The 18172-nt window shown below is 46.8% G+C and overlaps 1 protein-coding gene across 1 annotated transcript in view; it reads right to left on the bottom strand.

Annotated features, from left to right (window-relative positions):
- Positions 1-18172, bottom strand: part of LOC144769114 (organic cation/carnitine transporter 2-like) — a 739817-nt gene that overhangs the window by 503673 nt on the left and 217972 nt on the right. The window lies entirely within an intron of this gene.

The following is an 18172-nucleotide window of genomic DNA, read 5'->3' as shown; positions in this document are numbered from 1 at the left end:
CACTCACTGTCACTCTGCACTCACTGTCACTCATTGTCACTCTGCACTCACTGTCACTCTGCACTCACTGTCACTCTGCACTCACTGTCACTCTGCTGTCACTCTGCACTCACTGTCACTCTGCACTCACTGTCACTCTGCACTCACTGTCACTCTGCACTCACTGTCACTCTGCACTCACTCTGCACTCACTGTCACTCTGCACTCACTCTGCACTCACTCTACAGTCACTCTGCCCTCACTGTCACTCTGAACTCACTGTCACTCTGCTGTCACTCTGCAATCACTGTCACTCTGCACTCATTGTCACTCTGCACTCACTGTCACTCTGCACTCACTGTCACTCTGCACTCACTGTCACTCTGCACTCACTCTGCACTCACTCTACAGTCACTCTGCACTCACTGTCACTCTGCACTCACTGTCACTCTGCACTCACTGTCACTCTGCACTCACTGTCACTCTGCACTCTACAGTCACTCTGCACTCACTGTCACTCTGCACTCACTGTCACTCTGCACTCACTGTCACTCTGCACTCACTGTCACTCTGCACTCACTCTGCACTCACTGTCACTCTGCACTCACTCTGCACTCACTCTACAGTCACTCTGCCCTCACTGTCACTCTGCCCTCACTGTCACTCTGCCCTCACTGTCACTCTGCACTCACTGTCACTCTGCACTCACTGTCACTCTGCACTCACTGTCACTCTGCTGTCACTCTGCACTCACTGTCACTCTGCACTCACTGTCACTCTGCACTCACTGTCACTCTGCTGTCACTCTGCACTCACTGTCACTCTGCACTCACTGTAACTCTGCACTCACTGTCACTCTGCACTCACTGTCACTCTACAGTCACTCTGCCCTCACTGTCACTCTGCCCTCACTGTCTCTCTGCCCTCACTGTCACTCTGCACTCACTGTCACTCTGCACTCACTGTCACTCTGCACTCACTGTCACTCTGCACTCACTGTCACTCTGCTGTCACTCTGCACTCACTGTCACTCTGCACTCACTGTCACTCTGCTGTCACTCTGCACTCACTGTCACTCTGCACTCACTGTCACTCTGCTGTCACTCTGCACTCACTGTCACTCTGCACTCACTGTCACTCACTGTCACTCTGCACTCACTCTGCACTCACTCTACAGTCACTCTGCACTCACTGTCACTCTGCACTCACTGTCACTCTGCACTCACTGTCACTCTGCTGTCACTCTGCACTCACTGTCACTCTGCACTCACTGTCACTCTGCACTCACTGTCACTCTGCACTCGCTGTCACTCTGCACTCGCTGTCACTCTGCACTCACTGTCACTCTGCACTCACTGTCACTCTGCACTCACTCTGCACTCACTCTGCACTCACTCTGCACTCACTGTCACTCTGCACTCACTGTCACTCTGCACTCACTGTCACTCTGCACTCAGTCTGCACTCACTGTCACTCTGCACTCAGTCTGCACTCACTGTCGCTCTGCACTCAGTCTGCACTCACTGCCACTCTGCACTCTCAATCTGCACTCTCAAACTGCACTCTCAATCTGCACTCTCAAACTGCACTCTCCACTCTCAATCTGCACTTTGCACTCTCAAACTGCACTCTCAAACTGCAATCTGCACTCTGCACTCTGATTCTGCACTCTCAATCTGCACTATCAATCTGCACTCTCAGTCTGCACTCTCAAACTGCACTCTCAACTCTCATACTGCACTCTCAAACTACACTCTCAAACTGCACTCTCAAACTGCACTCTCAAACTGCACTCTCAATCTGCACTCTCAATCTGCACTCTCAAACTGCACTCTCCACTCTCAAACTGCACTCTGCAATCTGCACTCTGCACTCTGATTCTGCACTCTCAATCTGCACTATCAAACTGCACTCTCAATCTGCACTCTCAAGTCTCATACTGCACTCTCAAACTGCACTCTCAAACTGCACTCTCAAACTGCACTCTCAATCTGCACTCTCAAACTGCACTCTCAAACTGCACTCTCAAACTGCACTCTCAATCTGCACTCTCCACTCTCAAACTGCACTCTGCACTCTCAAACTGCACTCTCAAACTGCACTCTCAAACTGCACTCTCAATCTGCACTCTCAACTCTCATACTGCACTCTCAAACTACACTCTCAAACTGCACTCTCACACTGCACTCTCAATCTGCACTCTCAAACTGCACTCTCCACTCTCAATCTGCACTCTGCACTCTCAAACTGCACTCTGATTCTGCACTCTGATTCTGCACTCTGATTCTGCACTCTGCACTGCCCGTAGTCCCATCACACGCAGGCGGCTATGCCCGAAAACAAATGGAAGCGCACTAGCTGGTAAAACAGTCCTGAGGGTTAATGCTCCTGCTGCTGAGGTATGGGTGTAGCCTGCAGGTCTCAGGGAAGAATCCAATGGACAAACCTAGGTGAGCGACTGTACATTCTCTAAACTCCGTGTTTAATTTGCAGATCACACCCTCGTATCCGGGTAAGATAGCTCAGTTGGTTAATGTTGCTGCAATCTTTGTATATTCACGAGGCAACAGGGTTGAACGCTGGTCGAGTACATCAGTGAGTTAATGGTTCTTCAGCCAGTGTCTCCTTCTGCCCATGGTTACGAGGAGCCAAAGCAGGGGCCAGGCCCACCCAAATGTGAACTTTGGCCCACCCAATCACGGCAGAAGAGGCCACGGAGAAGGCACCTGTTAAGTGCTCCATCAATCTCAACGTCAGCATGTCGAAATGTTGTTTTCACCGTCTTTAAAATTGAAAATGGGTTTTGGGGTTAGAGGTGAGAGAGGAAACAAGTTAACAGGGACAGCCAAGCTCAGGCTCTGGCTTGGCTCTTAGAGCCATGCACAATCCGAGCCCTGCAAATGTTTGCTATGTAAAACATATAACAAACATCATGTAATTTGTTATTTATGGAGTAGTTTTCTCAACTATTGGGTGAAACCTGACGATTTTATATCTCTGCAACTGTAATGTTAATTGTGCTTATATAGAGCTTCATGCCTCTGACGCGTCGCCAAAGCGCTTTACCGAACGGGTACCATCTGTGAGGAAGTGCTTGATCGCAATAATTTGCAGAGGTCTTGTGGGAAGAGTTTAGTGTCACTCATGAGTGACTGACCAGAGTGGCCCTCTTATTCTGTCTGTTCAGTAGTGGAGAGAAGAGAGTGAGTGATAGCGGACACATGGTTTAACATTAGTTGGTTTCTAACACACACACGCCCGCTTGTAAGTATGTTAAGTTGCATGTGGCTGCTTTGAAACGGGCATCTTTTACCCAATTCGAAGCGCTCCATGGTGCATCTAGCCAGCTCCTAGGCACTCTTTATTGCATCTGTCCTGTTTCGCAGATGAGGGAGGGGGCCTGTCTCAGCGCCGGATGAGTGAGGCTAATGAAGCCCTTTCCCGGCCTGGCATGCAGCAGCTGCGCGCTGAGCGCTGCTGAATGGTGAACGCGCCCGGCCATCTGGATTCACTTACGGAGGCACCCTGACAGCTCCTAATTATAATTAATGTACTTCTTTGCGCGCACACGAACGAAAAATGCCCAACATGGCGGACGGAAACTACATTTACCCTATCACTTCAAGCCTATTAAAACGACACCACAACGAAGACGAATCACTGGCCAGATGACAGAACACACTAAGGAATGTGTGGAATTTGTCTCGCCAAAGCCCTAGGAGATACTTTTTTTTTCTCTTCTTTAACATTAGGATCTCGAAACTCCTCCCACTTATGTGGGCGGAGGCCTCGCCCTAAAAAGGAAATCCCCTTATGACATCTGGAGAAAAGTCTGCAGTGGTGGTATCTGATCATCTTGGTGCAACATTCTGGGTGCTATGGAGGGGTACTGTTCACTGCTTCCCCTTCTTTTTGGCCATCATACGAATACACATCATCACAAGCAGGTGTTACAGGTTTGGCCTTAAGAGACGATTGCAGTGGCTGAGTCACTGAAGGACTTTGTTTTGATGGAAGAGGTACATGAGTGCATGGAGTCATAAGTTGAGTTTGAGGTTATGAATGAAGAGAAGACAATGCTCTGGATGGCTTCATTTGTGGTTCGACTGCTGTGGAGACCACAGGACACCTACTTTGCCACGCCGCCTTGCAGCAGCAGACGCCGCCACCGCCGAGAGTCACCACGCCATAGAGAACCGCGCCGCCGCTCCGGGAACCACATCACCCGGCAGGCCTCGCGGCGGCGCGTTGGGTGACGCGCGCAGACAGCGCACACAGCGCCGAAGGGCGCCATAAAGCAGGGCGAACCCCGGCAGAGCGGGGGAGACCACAGGACACCTACTTTGCCACGCCGCCTTGCACCAGCAGACGCCGCCACCGCCGAGAGTCACCACGCCATAGAGAACCGCGCCGCCGCTCCGGGAACCACATCACCCGGCAGGCCTCGCGGCGGGGCGTTGGGTGACGCGCGCAGACAGCGCACACAGCGCAGAAGGGCGCCATAAAGCAGGGCGAACCCCGGCAGAGCGGGGGAGACCACAGGACACCTACTTTGCCACGCCGCCTTGCACCAGCAGACGCCGCCACCGCCGAGAGTCACCACGCCATAGAGAACCGCGCCGCCGCTCCGGGAACCACATCACCCGGCAGGCCTCGCGGCGGCGCGTTGGGTGACGCGCGCAGACAGCGCACACAGCGCCGAAGGGCGCCATAAAGCAGGGCGAACCCCGGCAGGACACCTACTTTGCCACGCCGCCTTGCACCAGCAGACGCCGCCACCGCCGAGAGTCACCACGCCATAGAGAACCGCGCCGCCGCTCCGGGAACCACATCACCCGGCAGGCCTCGCGGCGGCACGTTGGGTGACGCGCGCAGACAGCGCCGAAGGGCGCCATAAAGCAGGGCGAACCCCGGCAGAGCGGGGGAGACCACAGGACACCTACTTTGCCACGCCGCCTTGCACCAGCAGACGCCGCCACCGCCGAGAGTCACCACGCCATAGAGAACCGCGCCGCCGCTCCGGGAACCACATCACCCGGCAGGCCTCGCGGCGGCGCGTTGGGTGACGCGCGCAGACAGCGCACACAGCGCCGAAGGGCGCCATAAAGCAGGGCGAACCCCCGCGTCGCGGGACGCGAGCGGGACGCCCGGGGCTAAGCCCGGGCAAAGGGCGGGCCCTCTGTGGCCCTCAGAGGCACGAGAAGGCCAGGCTAGGCCACCCCCCTGACAACAGCTGTTTGGAGACGTAAAGGTACTGTACTCGTTGTTCTGTACTCTTGCACATGCCAAAGTGCTGATTTGAACTGATTGAAAAAGTGTTACCGTTGCATGACAGTCACATCCCATCGTCCTGCTAATATTTTTCGAATCCATTTGAGTTAAAACCCTGAAAACCACTCAGCTATCTGATAGCCTCTAAAAGACTGTAGTAAATATGGGGAAGAAACTGGTACCTGCAGCCACTGAGCCACTTAATACCTTAGACTCTTATTTAGTACAAGTGGTCAGTAAGATTAACAATGAGAGAAGACAATCTCTAGGCTTGAGCCAATCGCCAATCTTGCCCCCAGAAAGCCCTTCCACAAGTGCATTAAGCATAGTGATGCCTGACATACCGCTCGAAAACCCTTCTATAAATATATCAGATCCTAATTCACAAGATGATGGCAATGAGGAGGAAGACTCAGATCCACCAGCAGATTTGTCCGTCAACGTCATCTCTGATCCCAACCATCAGATTGATATAGTGGATGAAGTCCTATCACCCCTGCTGCCTGAACCACGGGCTGTGAGAACTTGTAGGAAATTTCAGGCAAAACGGGGGGGGAAACAGCAAGGAAGGAAAAAGTTGGCTACACCACCACTAAGTCGTGAAGGGAAAAATGTGGAGCTCGATGTCGATGCGGAGTCAAGACGCATTATTGACGATGACCTATTTAATAGGATACAAGATATGATAGACATTAAAATCAGGACAATTATTAAGCCTCTGATCGGGAAACTGGACAAATTGACTTCTGAGGTTAAAAAGTTGGGCGGGGTACATAGCAAGTTGACTGATGAGGTGGAGAATCTATCTACTCTTGTCACAAAATTGGCGGCCACGGATGTGGAGGTCACCCCAACGGAAAGCTTATCACAGTCCATCCCACAAGGGCAGCCACTACGATCTTCATCACTACCCGCACCTAGCCAGGAAGTAGTAGGAGATCTCTCCTCCATCCCAACTGCTGTTACAGCAGGACTGCAACAAGAGGATGACTCTGCCCAATTTATTTTGGAAGCTTCACCAGTTGTACTCGTATTGGCAAATGTCCCTGCTCTATCACAAGGTAAAACTGAGTCCAATCAGGGTCTAAAGGATAAAGCGCTACATTGGCTCACCAATAATATGCATATGGCATATCAAGGGTCTGATAAACTAGCAGGGGAGATCGTCATGACCAGGAGGGTATCATGGATTGGGAACAAGCCAAAAAAGTTTAAGGGGGACTGTGTAATCTTAAACTTTGCCAATGCGGAGGTTCTCCCAAACATTCTGTCCAATATCTTCCCACCCCAACGACGAAGCGGTTCTATAATCCCCCTCACCCTTAAATTCTTTTACAGCGAGATCCAGCTTGCCACCTTCCCCAACATCCCCAGATCTAAGAGATCCATAAACACTATTAGTTGGGGAGGGGTTATTAGACCACGATATACTAACGACCGTTCCCAGCCCATGTCCAATTTCGAGACAGGAAGATTCAACTACCCGATTGAGCCAAACGCCAGGTCAGCTATGATACATGAGCCTACCATTAATGGATGGGGTCCTGGTTTCTCGGGATATGATCATAGTGGCCGGAGCAATAGGTTTATACCCCGGATGGGAAACGACCAGTCTTTGATACGCCCAAATACCCCACAACCTATGTGGAATACAACAGCCAGTGGATGGGGCCAGGTAGCTACCCCCTTTGATTGGGGATTTGGAATGGGGAACAGGTATGGCCCATTATCCAACCTAAATAACTGTGATTGACTTAAGGACGGAATTGATCCAGCAAGTGACGCTTTGAATATGCCATTACCTATGAGTGGCCAACATAGCATTGTCCAAGACCCCAGTGAGCCCATCCATAAGGAAGTATTAGAGAGCCAAGTGACCTTAAATTGTGACCATCTTTCTATACCAAATCGGCTGGAGGCTTGTGCAAATCAGAGCCTGGTCAGTGATAATACACAGAGTCTTTCTGAAGTGGGAATAAATGAGGGGACCCAATCGCCACGAATAGTTGAAGGGGATTTGGCGGGGGTCCAAGAATTTAGGAAACCCACTAATTCCTGTAAGATCATAAGCTGCAATGTAGCAGGCTTAAATGCAAAACGACAGGATAAGGCTTGGTCGAGCTTTGTTTTAAACCATCACATTATTGCTATGCAAGAAACCTGGGACACATCCGCCAACCTTTGGTGGGATGGGTTTACTAGTTTCACCAAACCTGCTGTCCCTAGTCGCATGGGAAGAGCCAAAGGTGGCCTGGTAATCCTGTTTTCCTTAGACTTAAAAGGAAGTTACAGGCAGATCAGCACTGATTCACACAACATTTTAATGGTTGAAAGGGTGATTAATAACACTAGCAGGACCATTTACGTAAACTTCTATAATTCAGGGAATAGTGAATATAGAGGTTGCAACGTTGCTAACCTAGATAGTATTTTAAATACAGTATGCCAGAATATCAAGTTTGCTTTTGAGTTCATTTTATTAGGCGATTTTAATATTCATTTATGTAACCTAGCCTGTAAGGGAAGTAGTGACAATGAGGATGGTGATGCGGGTCCACAGGGACCTCACTTTGAACATTCCACAGAGGGGCAGGAGTTAGAAGAATTACTCGCTAACTATGACCTGCATGAACCTGACTGGGGCCTGAGAATGCCAACTTTTATTGGCGCCCAACATGGAACAGTAATAGATTACATCTTTGTTTCACAAGGCATTCTAAACCGGACTATGGATTATCGCACAGTTTTAACACATTTTAGTGACCATAATCCGGTAGTACTTGAAGTGGACTGGGGAGCCCAGATGGGAGTATCCCCAATAACAGTAAAACTTGCACACCCCTGAGGACCACTGATCAAGATAGACAAGTGAAATGGGCCAAAGTGATCCCGGAAAAATTTTACGCAAAAAACTTTCCTAAAATTAAAGATAAGGTAGAGATCTGTAAAAAATCTTGCGCTCAAAGCAAAGAAATAGTAGAGGCATACGAGGCAATATGCGGCCAGGTGTCAAAGGATCTTTCAGTCAAGCCAAAAAAGGGAACCCCTGGAATTAGGCGTTGGTTTGACTCTGCATGCTCAAATGCCCATAGATCACTGCTGGTAGCCTTAAAAAACATTCCTAGGGTAAAAGATGATATTTCCAGATTAAGGAAAAACTGCAAGGCAGCCATAAAGAATCGCAAGGACACCATCAAACGCGAAACATGGGAAAATCTCCTTTCAGCGGCAGTGCTGAAGGACAGCAGGAGATTTTGGGAGATTATTAAACAGCCTTTATTCTCAGAAGATAAAAATGAACCCATGGACTGCGTGATTACCGATGAAAAATGGCTGTCGCATTTTAAAAATGTCTACGGGGGTGAGGACGAAGAAATCAAAGATGTCCTGCTGCTTATTGCAGCCGTTCACCCTATCATCTTTAATCCCCAAGAAGTGGAAAAAGCTCTATTGGCTACTATAAAGCACAAGGCACCCGGCCCTGATGGCGTCCCTGCTGATTTTTTCATGTACTCACCAAAACTGTGGGCGGAGGTTTTGACAAATGTGTTTAATGCAGTTAATGGTAACCTAGCCCCTGCATCATGGGCCACATCCACCATTGTTCCTATTTTCAAAAACAAAGGCCAGCGGGATGACCCCGCCTGTTATAGGCCTATATCCCTCTTGGACTCAACCATAAAAATCTTGGGTAGAGTCCTTCTATTTAGATTGAGGGAGAATGTTGAGAGTTGTGGCGGGCTGTCTGAATTACAATACGGCTTTAGAGAAAGAAAAGGGACCATTGAACAGTGCATTAATCTGCATTTGCTTATTTCCAAGTACACTGTGGCCAAGGAGGGGTCCGTGTTTCTTGCATTCATGGATCTCTCCTCGGCTTTTGACTTGGTCAACAGGTCAACACTGTGGTTGATCTTGTTGGAGATGGGCATCGATGAAGCCTTGGTTGCGTTCATGGCCACTCTGCACCAGGAGCTCTTTGCAGCTGTGCGCGTAACAAATGATGATAGACGTACCCCACTGTTTAAATCTTTAAAGGGGGTACGGCAAGGCTGTATACTAGCCCCCTTGCTCTTTACCATCTACATCAATGGTCTGGGCGCACACCTGCGGGGCCAGGAAGCTGACGTCCCGTATGCAGGAGGTACCCAAATCCCGGCACTCCTGTATGCGGATGACGCCGTGCTGATTGCTCGCACTGGTGTTGGCCTTCAGCATCTTTTGGACGCCTTCGGTTCATTTATGGAAAACTTGGACCTTAAGGTAAATGTCTCTAAGTCACACACGATGGTAATGGGGCGTGAGTGCTACAAAAAAAGACATAAAACATTTTTTTGCAGGGGGGTCCTTGTCTCAAAGGTATCTACATTTCCCTATTTAGGTGTATTGTTTGACCAGAAAGGATCTTGGGGCCCACAGATAAGAGCAAAGAGGCTGGCCGTAATTAGATGAGATCGTCATCAGCCCTCCTGGGTTTTGCTGGCAAGCTAGGGGCCAGGCCTATGGAAGCCCTCTTAAAAATCTATAAGTGCAAACCTGTGGCCATTGCGCTATATGGTTCCCCTTTGTGGGGGTATGTAAATCTAGACCCAATACAGAGAGCAGAGAATAGATTTATTAGAACCCTGCTTTCTGTACCACAGTCAACCCCAACCTACTCTATTCACCAAGAGGTGGGCTTACCCTATCTGTCAGACACACTAAGTTTGTCCCCTCTGATTCTGTGGCTGAAAATGTGGTTGAACGAAGATCTCCCCTTGAACCATAAAATTCTGCATGATGTCCTATCTCTGGACAAATATAGCAATATTCCATGGCTGGCCTATTTAGCTAAAACATTCACAGATTTGGGCCGCCCGGAGCTTTTTTCATTCCCAGAGAAAAGTAAGGCACATGATATTGACTTTATAAAAAAGTCATTTAGGGAAAGGAAGGAGGCATGCCGTGAGGAATATGAATTGCTGAAACCAGCGGTAAGGGAACATAGCCTTCTGGTTAGCTCATCTTCACTTGCATCTTATCTTAGCTTTGTTACACTCCCTTATCACAGGTTTTTACTAACTAAGTTTAGATTTAATTTGTTACATTTTCATCTAGGTTCTTTTAAGAGTTGGCAGAAGCCAGATTTAGCCCCTCCCTGCAGTTGTGACCAGTTTTCTGTGCAGGATACAATGCATTTTGTCATGTTTTGCAGTTTGTACTTAGAGCAGAGGAAAAAATATTTGTTTCCTATCTTGAAAGAGGTCGGCTTCACACAGGTGCGACCGGCCCTGCTCTTCTTACAATTAATGTCTAATCCCCGCATCACTTTCTGCATTGCTAATTTTCTGGTAGCCGCTGCAAGGGTGAAAGCTGTCGGCCAAAGCTCGCCTTAAAGCAAATGTTTTTATTACGTACATTTACATTTGAAATGAAATGAAATATCCTTTTTAACTATGTGTAATACTTTTTAAATTGTATATTTATATCGCAGTTTTTTAGGAAAATGTAGGAAAAAGCTTTGTATGTAATGTTTTATTGTTTTTGTTTCTTTGTATGACTTGGAATAAGTCGAATAAAGATATTCTGACTGACTGACTGACTGCTGTGGATTTAGTAAAATGCCCAGAGTAATCCCAAGCATGAGCCTTGGGATCTATACAATGTGCTGTGTAGCGGTTCCCTGCCTGCCAGTGACTTTGCCTACATTGGTTTGGGTGGAACTACGTCTCCCAGACTTCTCTCCAACAAGGGGGGGACAAGAGCGATAGAACATACTTGAAAACCGATTTTCTGTCCCGCCTTGCCGGACGCGCCAGGGCCAAGGTCGAGCCAAGAACAGGCCAGTCTGTGCCCATCAGTGGCAGGATGAGGCTGGGCCCACTCTCTTTGAGGCCCGTTAGCAATTTGCCTTTGGGCTGGGACATCATACAGGGGAGACTTGCTAAAGACGGGCGATAATGGTTAAGCGTAAAACTGGGTCGACTGTGGCCAACATCCAATCATAACAATTGCCAGTATGCTGGCAAGAGCCGTTGGGGTCATTTTTAATGAGATTGTACTGGCTGATGGTGCTACTGGTTGTTCAGTTTTTGTTGTGGGCCCCACCCCCTCAAGCGTTTGCCTGGATGATACTGGAGGCTACTGTCAATGTGTCAGATATTGAGTCTGGTTAGCCCAACTTACATAGAAGCCCATGTAAAAGCCAGCCCTCACTCAAAAGAAGGAAACCTGGTGGGATGTTTAGGGCACTTAGCACAGCAGCTACTCCAAACCACTTGTCCTTACAATATTCCCACCAGAGTCAGCTACCATCCTGGGTCAAGCCACAACCCCTACTCCAATCAATGCAAAGGCACCGTATTGAAGTTGCACAAACCCGGGATATGTTTAATGTGACCAATTTGAGTGCCCAAATTAGTGCGACCCTGGATCAGAAACGGAGTCCTATAAAAGCAAGTTTGGACCATATAGAGGGCCTTATAACTGGACTCTCTGAACCATATAAGGCTAATAACAACTGAAATATTTCCTGCCCCACTTCACAGGCCCACTCCATCCACCATCAGAAAAGGGCGAAAAATGTCCCGGCTGCTGTGAATAAATCGCCGGGAAATTCTGCTCAAACTTGTAGAATTTCCTCCAGTAAGGCTGCTGATGAGGAGGTTGTCTGTGGGTTTATTGTCGTGGATATTACCAATTCAGCTATGGTCACAGGCATTTAGAGGAAAATCAAAAAACATACACCCTGTAAAGACTTGCAGAACTTACGGCCTGCACATGTCAATTTGTGCTGATATTAGCTGGTGTTCCTCCACTCAAACCAGGCATAGATTACTCCTGGGCCCTACTGCAGAGTAAAGCCACTCACTGGCTGAACAGGCACAAGTACTTAGAAGTTAGAAACATTAATGTAATCGTTATGGTATTGAGGGTGCGTAGGGTGGGTCAGGGACGTAAGGACATTCCAGGGGACAGCATAGTGGTAAATATTCAGAATCCATCATATACATGTAATATCTTGAGAGTTAAAGAACAGGCTTATAACACCAACCCACATGTTGTGGCACTCCCACTTGGATATTTTTTACAGACCAGTAGCACCTTCCCTCCGCACAGTTGCTCCCCTTTGGTAGGCACCACCACTTGTGAAAATCGGTTTGAATTACTAAATAGCCTAGAAGATGTTGAATAACTAAAAGAGGCAGCACCAACTAATAAGTCTTTGCTCAATATGTAAATGCCGCCGGCTGTTAACATTACTGTTGCCCCATCACCTACTCTTATTACCCTGTTAAGAATTGCAAGGCGGAGCATGGCTGGGCTCCGCTCCGCTTGCCCATTGGTTGTCATTTATCAATTGTTACGACATTGTCATGCTTTAGGAGATGTGGGATGTTGCGCCCTCCATAACTGATGCGTTCCAATGTTATAGTACCCCAGTGACTAAGTCCCACTGTGGCCGAACATCGGGCGGGTTAGCAGTGTGGTTGAACATAGCCCTAGGAGGTCACGTTGAGTTTTTGGAGATGTCTAGCACTAGTTTCCAAATGGTATTATGGGGAATCATTTTAGTTTCATCTGGTCAATTTTTATAAATATTTTATCAACATACCGAATCCCTTGTTCTTAGAGTAATCTAGTTATCTTACTGAGCTATCCCATAAAGTTGCTACTAAACGACATGTAATGCACTTATGTTTAGCGCGTGATTTTAATGGTCGTCCCCCCTCTTGTCTTAGTACTACAACTTGCTTTGCAGCTATGCCCGACCCTAGAAACCAGGAGCTGGTGTCCCTCCTAGCACCACTTGATTTAGTAGATGCAATTGAGAAAGCAGACAGGATACAATTGATTCCCCTACATACAGAGGTAGAGGAGCATCATCAACAATAGTTCACACATTTGTAACAAAGTTTGGAGGAGTTACTCCTATACGGAACAGCTGTCCTGTCTACCTTTGGAGATCATAATCTCCTTGAGGCTTCTCCCCTAGTGCTTCCTAAGAAAAGGAAACACTAAAGACATATTTGCACATTAACATGAGAGGGTTAGAATTAGCGACAAGGGAGAAGTGACAAATGATCTAGCGATCCACAGGGGGCGAGACAAGGGTGTGTGTTGGCCTCTCGTTTATTTATTTGATATATTAATGATCTGCACCAGTCTTTAACAGGCATTCCTAGTGATGTTCCAAAAATCAAGGCTGACCTTTTACCAACACTTTTATATGTGGAGGACACTGTGCTCATGGCCCGCATGCCAAAAGCACTGCGCTTATTAGTGATTGCATTTGTTGAGTTAATGGCCAGTCTGGACATGCAAACAAACTTCTCTAAGTCATATATTACAGCATGCGGGCCACAATGCAGCCAGCTTTTAACTATGTTAATAGGTGCTAATCGGCTGACTAGGGAGTAATTTTTCCTGCTTTGGGTACGTGGACCCCTGGTATTGTCCATCGCAGAGCACAACTCTCTAAGGCAATTGGTTCCCTTTTTAGCTTACCACATCCTCAGGGAGGTGGTCAATTGGCACCCTTGTTGCAGATATATGAATCTCAATATGTTCCCACTGCAACAGAGCTGAAATGTGGGATATTTGTGAACTACAAGGCCCTACAAGATGAAGAAAATAGGTTTTGTAGATGGCTCCTCGCAGTTCTAATTTTAAATTCTCACCTTACTTGCCACGAAGAATTAAACCTATGTTACATAACTGATTATATTAGAGAAAGACCACTAATACTCTGGTTATCAAATTGGAAAAATTAGGATGCAACTCTAAATAGAGATATGGTGGACAGCCTCTCTTGTGATATGGGTCTCCAAATCCTGTGGATGGCATATGTCAAAACCGAACTGGGTAAAATTGGAATGCAGGGGATTTTGCAGAACAATATATATGTACTAACCTTAATAAAAAAAGAAGTTGCATTAACATTTTATGACTGTGAGGAGGCACGTCGCATACATATAATGGCAGGGAATATACAGATCATGGCATACTTGTCTTTGACCGCTTTAAACTGCCCTCCTAATTATCTTTGGCAGCTGCGGGGGCGATGCCAATACTGTTAAATACTTGTTGTGCTTTCCCATTGGTTTTAAGCCAAACATGTGATCAAAAAACAGGCCAAACAATGATGAACATTTTGTTTTTTTTGTAAACGTTATGAATTGTTTACGGGGCTGTTTTTAATCCCACTTTTTAAAAAGAAATATCATAACATTAGGCCCTCCAGAGCTGCAATCACCTTTTCTACAATTACCAGTTCAAGAAGTTAGCTTATATGTAGGCTCCTTTTTAGGTCTCGCCTTCGCAATGCACATGCGTTGCAAAGGATAAAGACCTTTTCCGGAAGCTAAGGCTTTTCAGCAAAGCACGTGCACGCGTTCCATTGCCTTCAATGGCAATGCGTGCACGTCAGGAGATTCACTCGCGGGCGAGCGCGCCACCATCTGGCAGCAATTATCGCTCCGGCGAGTGAATCGCACCAGCCCCCCTTCTATCCCCCCACCGCGCGAGGTGCTCCTGTTTGTTGCTTGTTAATATAGAAGGCAGTGCGACCTCAGAGCACTACAAGTGTTCCTATGTACACCGTATAGTTGTGCCTGCATAACGTCAAACTTGTGCACTGACTACCGTGGCTATGCGGCTTCATAGTATCAACGCCAGAGGTTGCAAAGGGCGCTGCATGAAATAAATGTGTGTGCCAGGCCAAGAAGGTGCCAGGGAGCTGTCCTTTAAGCCCCATTCACTACTACTGACTTTAACAGGTTACATACAATGCGCACGATATTTCACCACACTTCTTTCAATCCTCCCATAACAGAGTATAGTGCAGGCCCTCAGCCCGCCTGTCCGATCACCATAATGTGGCACCTCCCTGCCTGGGCCAAGATCCCAGCCCCCTCCCTTCAGGGCCTGCCAATGCAGCGCATTGATCCCGCAGTCACAGCGCATCCGGAGGCCTCTGATGGCCTCTAAGCAGAGCGCACCTGCAAGCATGCACTGAGTCACGCGAGCCACGCAAGTGCGCGCCGAGAGCGCGCGCTCATGCCCTCGAGAGGCCGCTTCGCCTCGGAGCCTCCACACATGAATATCCAAGAGCATTCAAAGCAGAGAGCATCACGAATTGTGAAATTTTGAGTGTTTGAGCCACGGACCTCCGTCAGTTCACCAGTTTACGGGCAGGAGATGTGGCATAACGGCTAGTTGTCAACTTTGGAACCTGGCAGCCCAGGTTCAAATACTGGCCTCTGACTCCACATAGTGCAATTCTGGACAAGTCATAAGTGGAATGTATTTGTGTAATTTCCATTTGATGGAGTACCTCTGTTGCTTCCTACCTAGTTACATACTCTATAACTACCAACACATACATCACACAGCGTTAGATTATCCATACAAGCCTGCCAGTTCACATGGTGCTGCTGTGCAGTTGAGGCTGTCGACATTTTGAACAGGTGTGCACGAGCTTTCAAAACCCTTTTGAAGAGGTTGGCTCCTATGTTACTGTCTAGAACATAGTGAATGTGGCTAAGCTACTCTAAAAAAACAAGCATTTGCAGTGCAATAGGTCACGTTTATTTTTATTCTCACAAGCGCAAACGTGTGTCGGCTTTCACAATGCATATTCTGACTCATTTGAACCTTAGAAATGTTTAGCGATTTTATTGCAGTTATGGGAAGTAATTCAGTATCAAGGGTGCAAAAGATACTCCCCTCAGAAATGGGCAAGGGTGTAGAGAAAGGGCTTTCTGTCATCTATTTACTCTAATGTGGTTTTCAGGTAGGTCACACAGTCTTGGTGTAAGGGTCTTTAGCAGTATGTCAAGTCTTAAAGTATGATTCAGTCAGAATACCAGTACGTTGAGAGCATCAGTGAATAGTAGACAGACTGAAGAACTGCACAGCTCTTGGTGGGATGATGTATCTTTATTTTGAACATGCAACTGATTTACTTTTAAGAAATAAATCACCTTAAACCTACTTCTTTGCTTGGACGAGGTCGCCTTACTCCAGGTAGAACAAGCAATGGCATAGCCAATAGGTCTCGCCTTTGGGACTGTTTTAGAGAAACGATGCAAAGACTGTTCATTAAGGATTATTTATTCTCAAAAGGTGATTAATTTTCTCTCAAAGCTATGAAAAAAGCTTAAAGCAAAAAAAAACAATTTATCTGAAGAAGACTTAGCAGAGCTCAGGGGACTCTCTTCACACACAACACAATGTAGAAATCTGAGGTATTGTGGCATCTGCAGGGTAGTGATGTTTACTGTACTTTCTTATGATTAGTTGAAGTAAGAGTTTTGCTTTTTTAAATGATGTTAAAAGGCTACTAATGGAACGAAGATCATTTCCATGGCAGGATTCTAAAGATAGATGACTGAGGTATACAGTTTCCGAAAGGGTTGAACCCAAGTTGTTTTGTAGGCTGAAGTCTGATACAGTGGTTAATTTGTAAAAAAAAATAATAATAATAATAAGTGCCAGGGCTATCATCTGGAGGCAGCTTGCACCGGACAATTTCTCCTGTTAGGACCGCCTAAAACAGAACCAACAACTAACCATGAAAATGGAAGAGGATGTGATGTAGTGGCCAGAGCTGCCGGCTTCGGAGCTGGGGAACTAGGTTTGAGTCGGTGTTGATGAATAAACACCATTCAAATAACGACGATATTGCCTGCTGGATAAATGCCCTTGTGACTGTCTTGTTTAGTAGTAACATTTAGTAATAATATGGGTTTAGTGGGATCCCTAGAACTCTTGGCCCCAGTGTCACTGCACCTGCTGCACCAATCAAATCAAGCCCCTTTTAACGACAAGATAATTGCAAATATGATTGCCTGTTTAGTAGTCATATAAAGCAATATCATGTGTTTAGAGGAGTTCTTACAACGTTTGGGCCTGGTGCTATTGCACCTTCTGCACCATTCAAATCATGGCCTTGTTGTCTGCAAGGTAACCGCACTTGTGGTTGACTGTATATGAATAAAATATAGCAATATTAGGTGTTCAGTGGGGTGCCTGGAGCTTTTGGTCCCAGTGCCAGTGCACCCTAGGTAACTGCACATGTCACTGCCTGTTTAGTTATGAAATAGGAGTTCTGGTGCTGCTGCACCATTGAAATTATGACCCTGTTGTCTGCAAGATGACTGCACTTGTGACATCCAGTTTAGTAGTAAAATATAGGAATTGTATGTGTTTAGTGGGGTGCCTAGAGCTTTTGGTCCTGGTGTCACTGCACCTGCTGCACCCTTGAAATCATTACCCTGTTGTCTGCAAAGTAACTGCACTTGTGACTGCCGGTTTAGTTTTACATTTTAGCAATAATCTGTATTTAGTGGGATTCCTAGAGATTTTGGCCCCGGTGCCACTGCACCTGCTGCACTACTCAAATCAAGTCTCCTTTAACTGCAAGGTACCTGCACTTGTCTATGCTTGTTTAGTAGTAAAATATAGCTAGCTCTTGTATATGAACTTTATTTTTTACATGCAATGTTTATTACAGCATTTAGAATTTGATTATAATGACCAAATACATTAAGTTGAAAAAAGTCAATCCGATAATGCCTATAAAGTGCAAAGAAAGGTACTAAGGCATAGGAAATACCACAAACGTTCTAATGCTAAAGCATCTGCTTTACACAACTAAGTAATAAAAAGCAAGCATTCAAGCATACTGTTAGACGCTGTTAGAAACTGTCTGCCTTTTCCGTGGGAAGAGATCTTACCTTGACAGTGAATGGGGCTTAAACAGCGTGAACAACGTTAGTAGAAGTATTGTAAATGCTTGCAGCCAGGGGAAATTAACAAAAAATTAACACGGTGGGAACTGATAAGAGCCTCCTTTTAAGATATTTTAAATTCAAGAGATTTCACAAGCAGCAGGCAAAACCTAAAAAGTGGTCACAAAGTAGATACATGTATCATTTGA

The sequence above is a fragment of the Lissotriton helveticus genome, chromosome 7 (assembly GCF_964261635.1).
Source record: "Lissotriton helveticus chromosome 7, aLisHel1.1, whole genome shotgun sequence".
Classification (NCBI taxonomy): domain Eukaryota; kingdom Metazoa; phylum Chordata; class Amphibia; order Caudata; family Salamandridae; genus Lissotriton; species Lissotriton helveticus.
The sequence above is the reverse complement of the archived record's forward strand: the minus strand, read 5'-3'. Positions and strand labels throughout refer to the sequence as shown.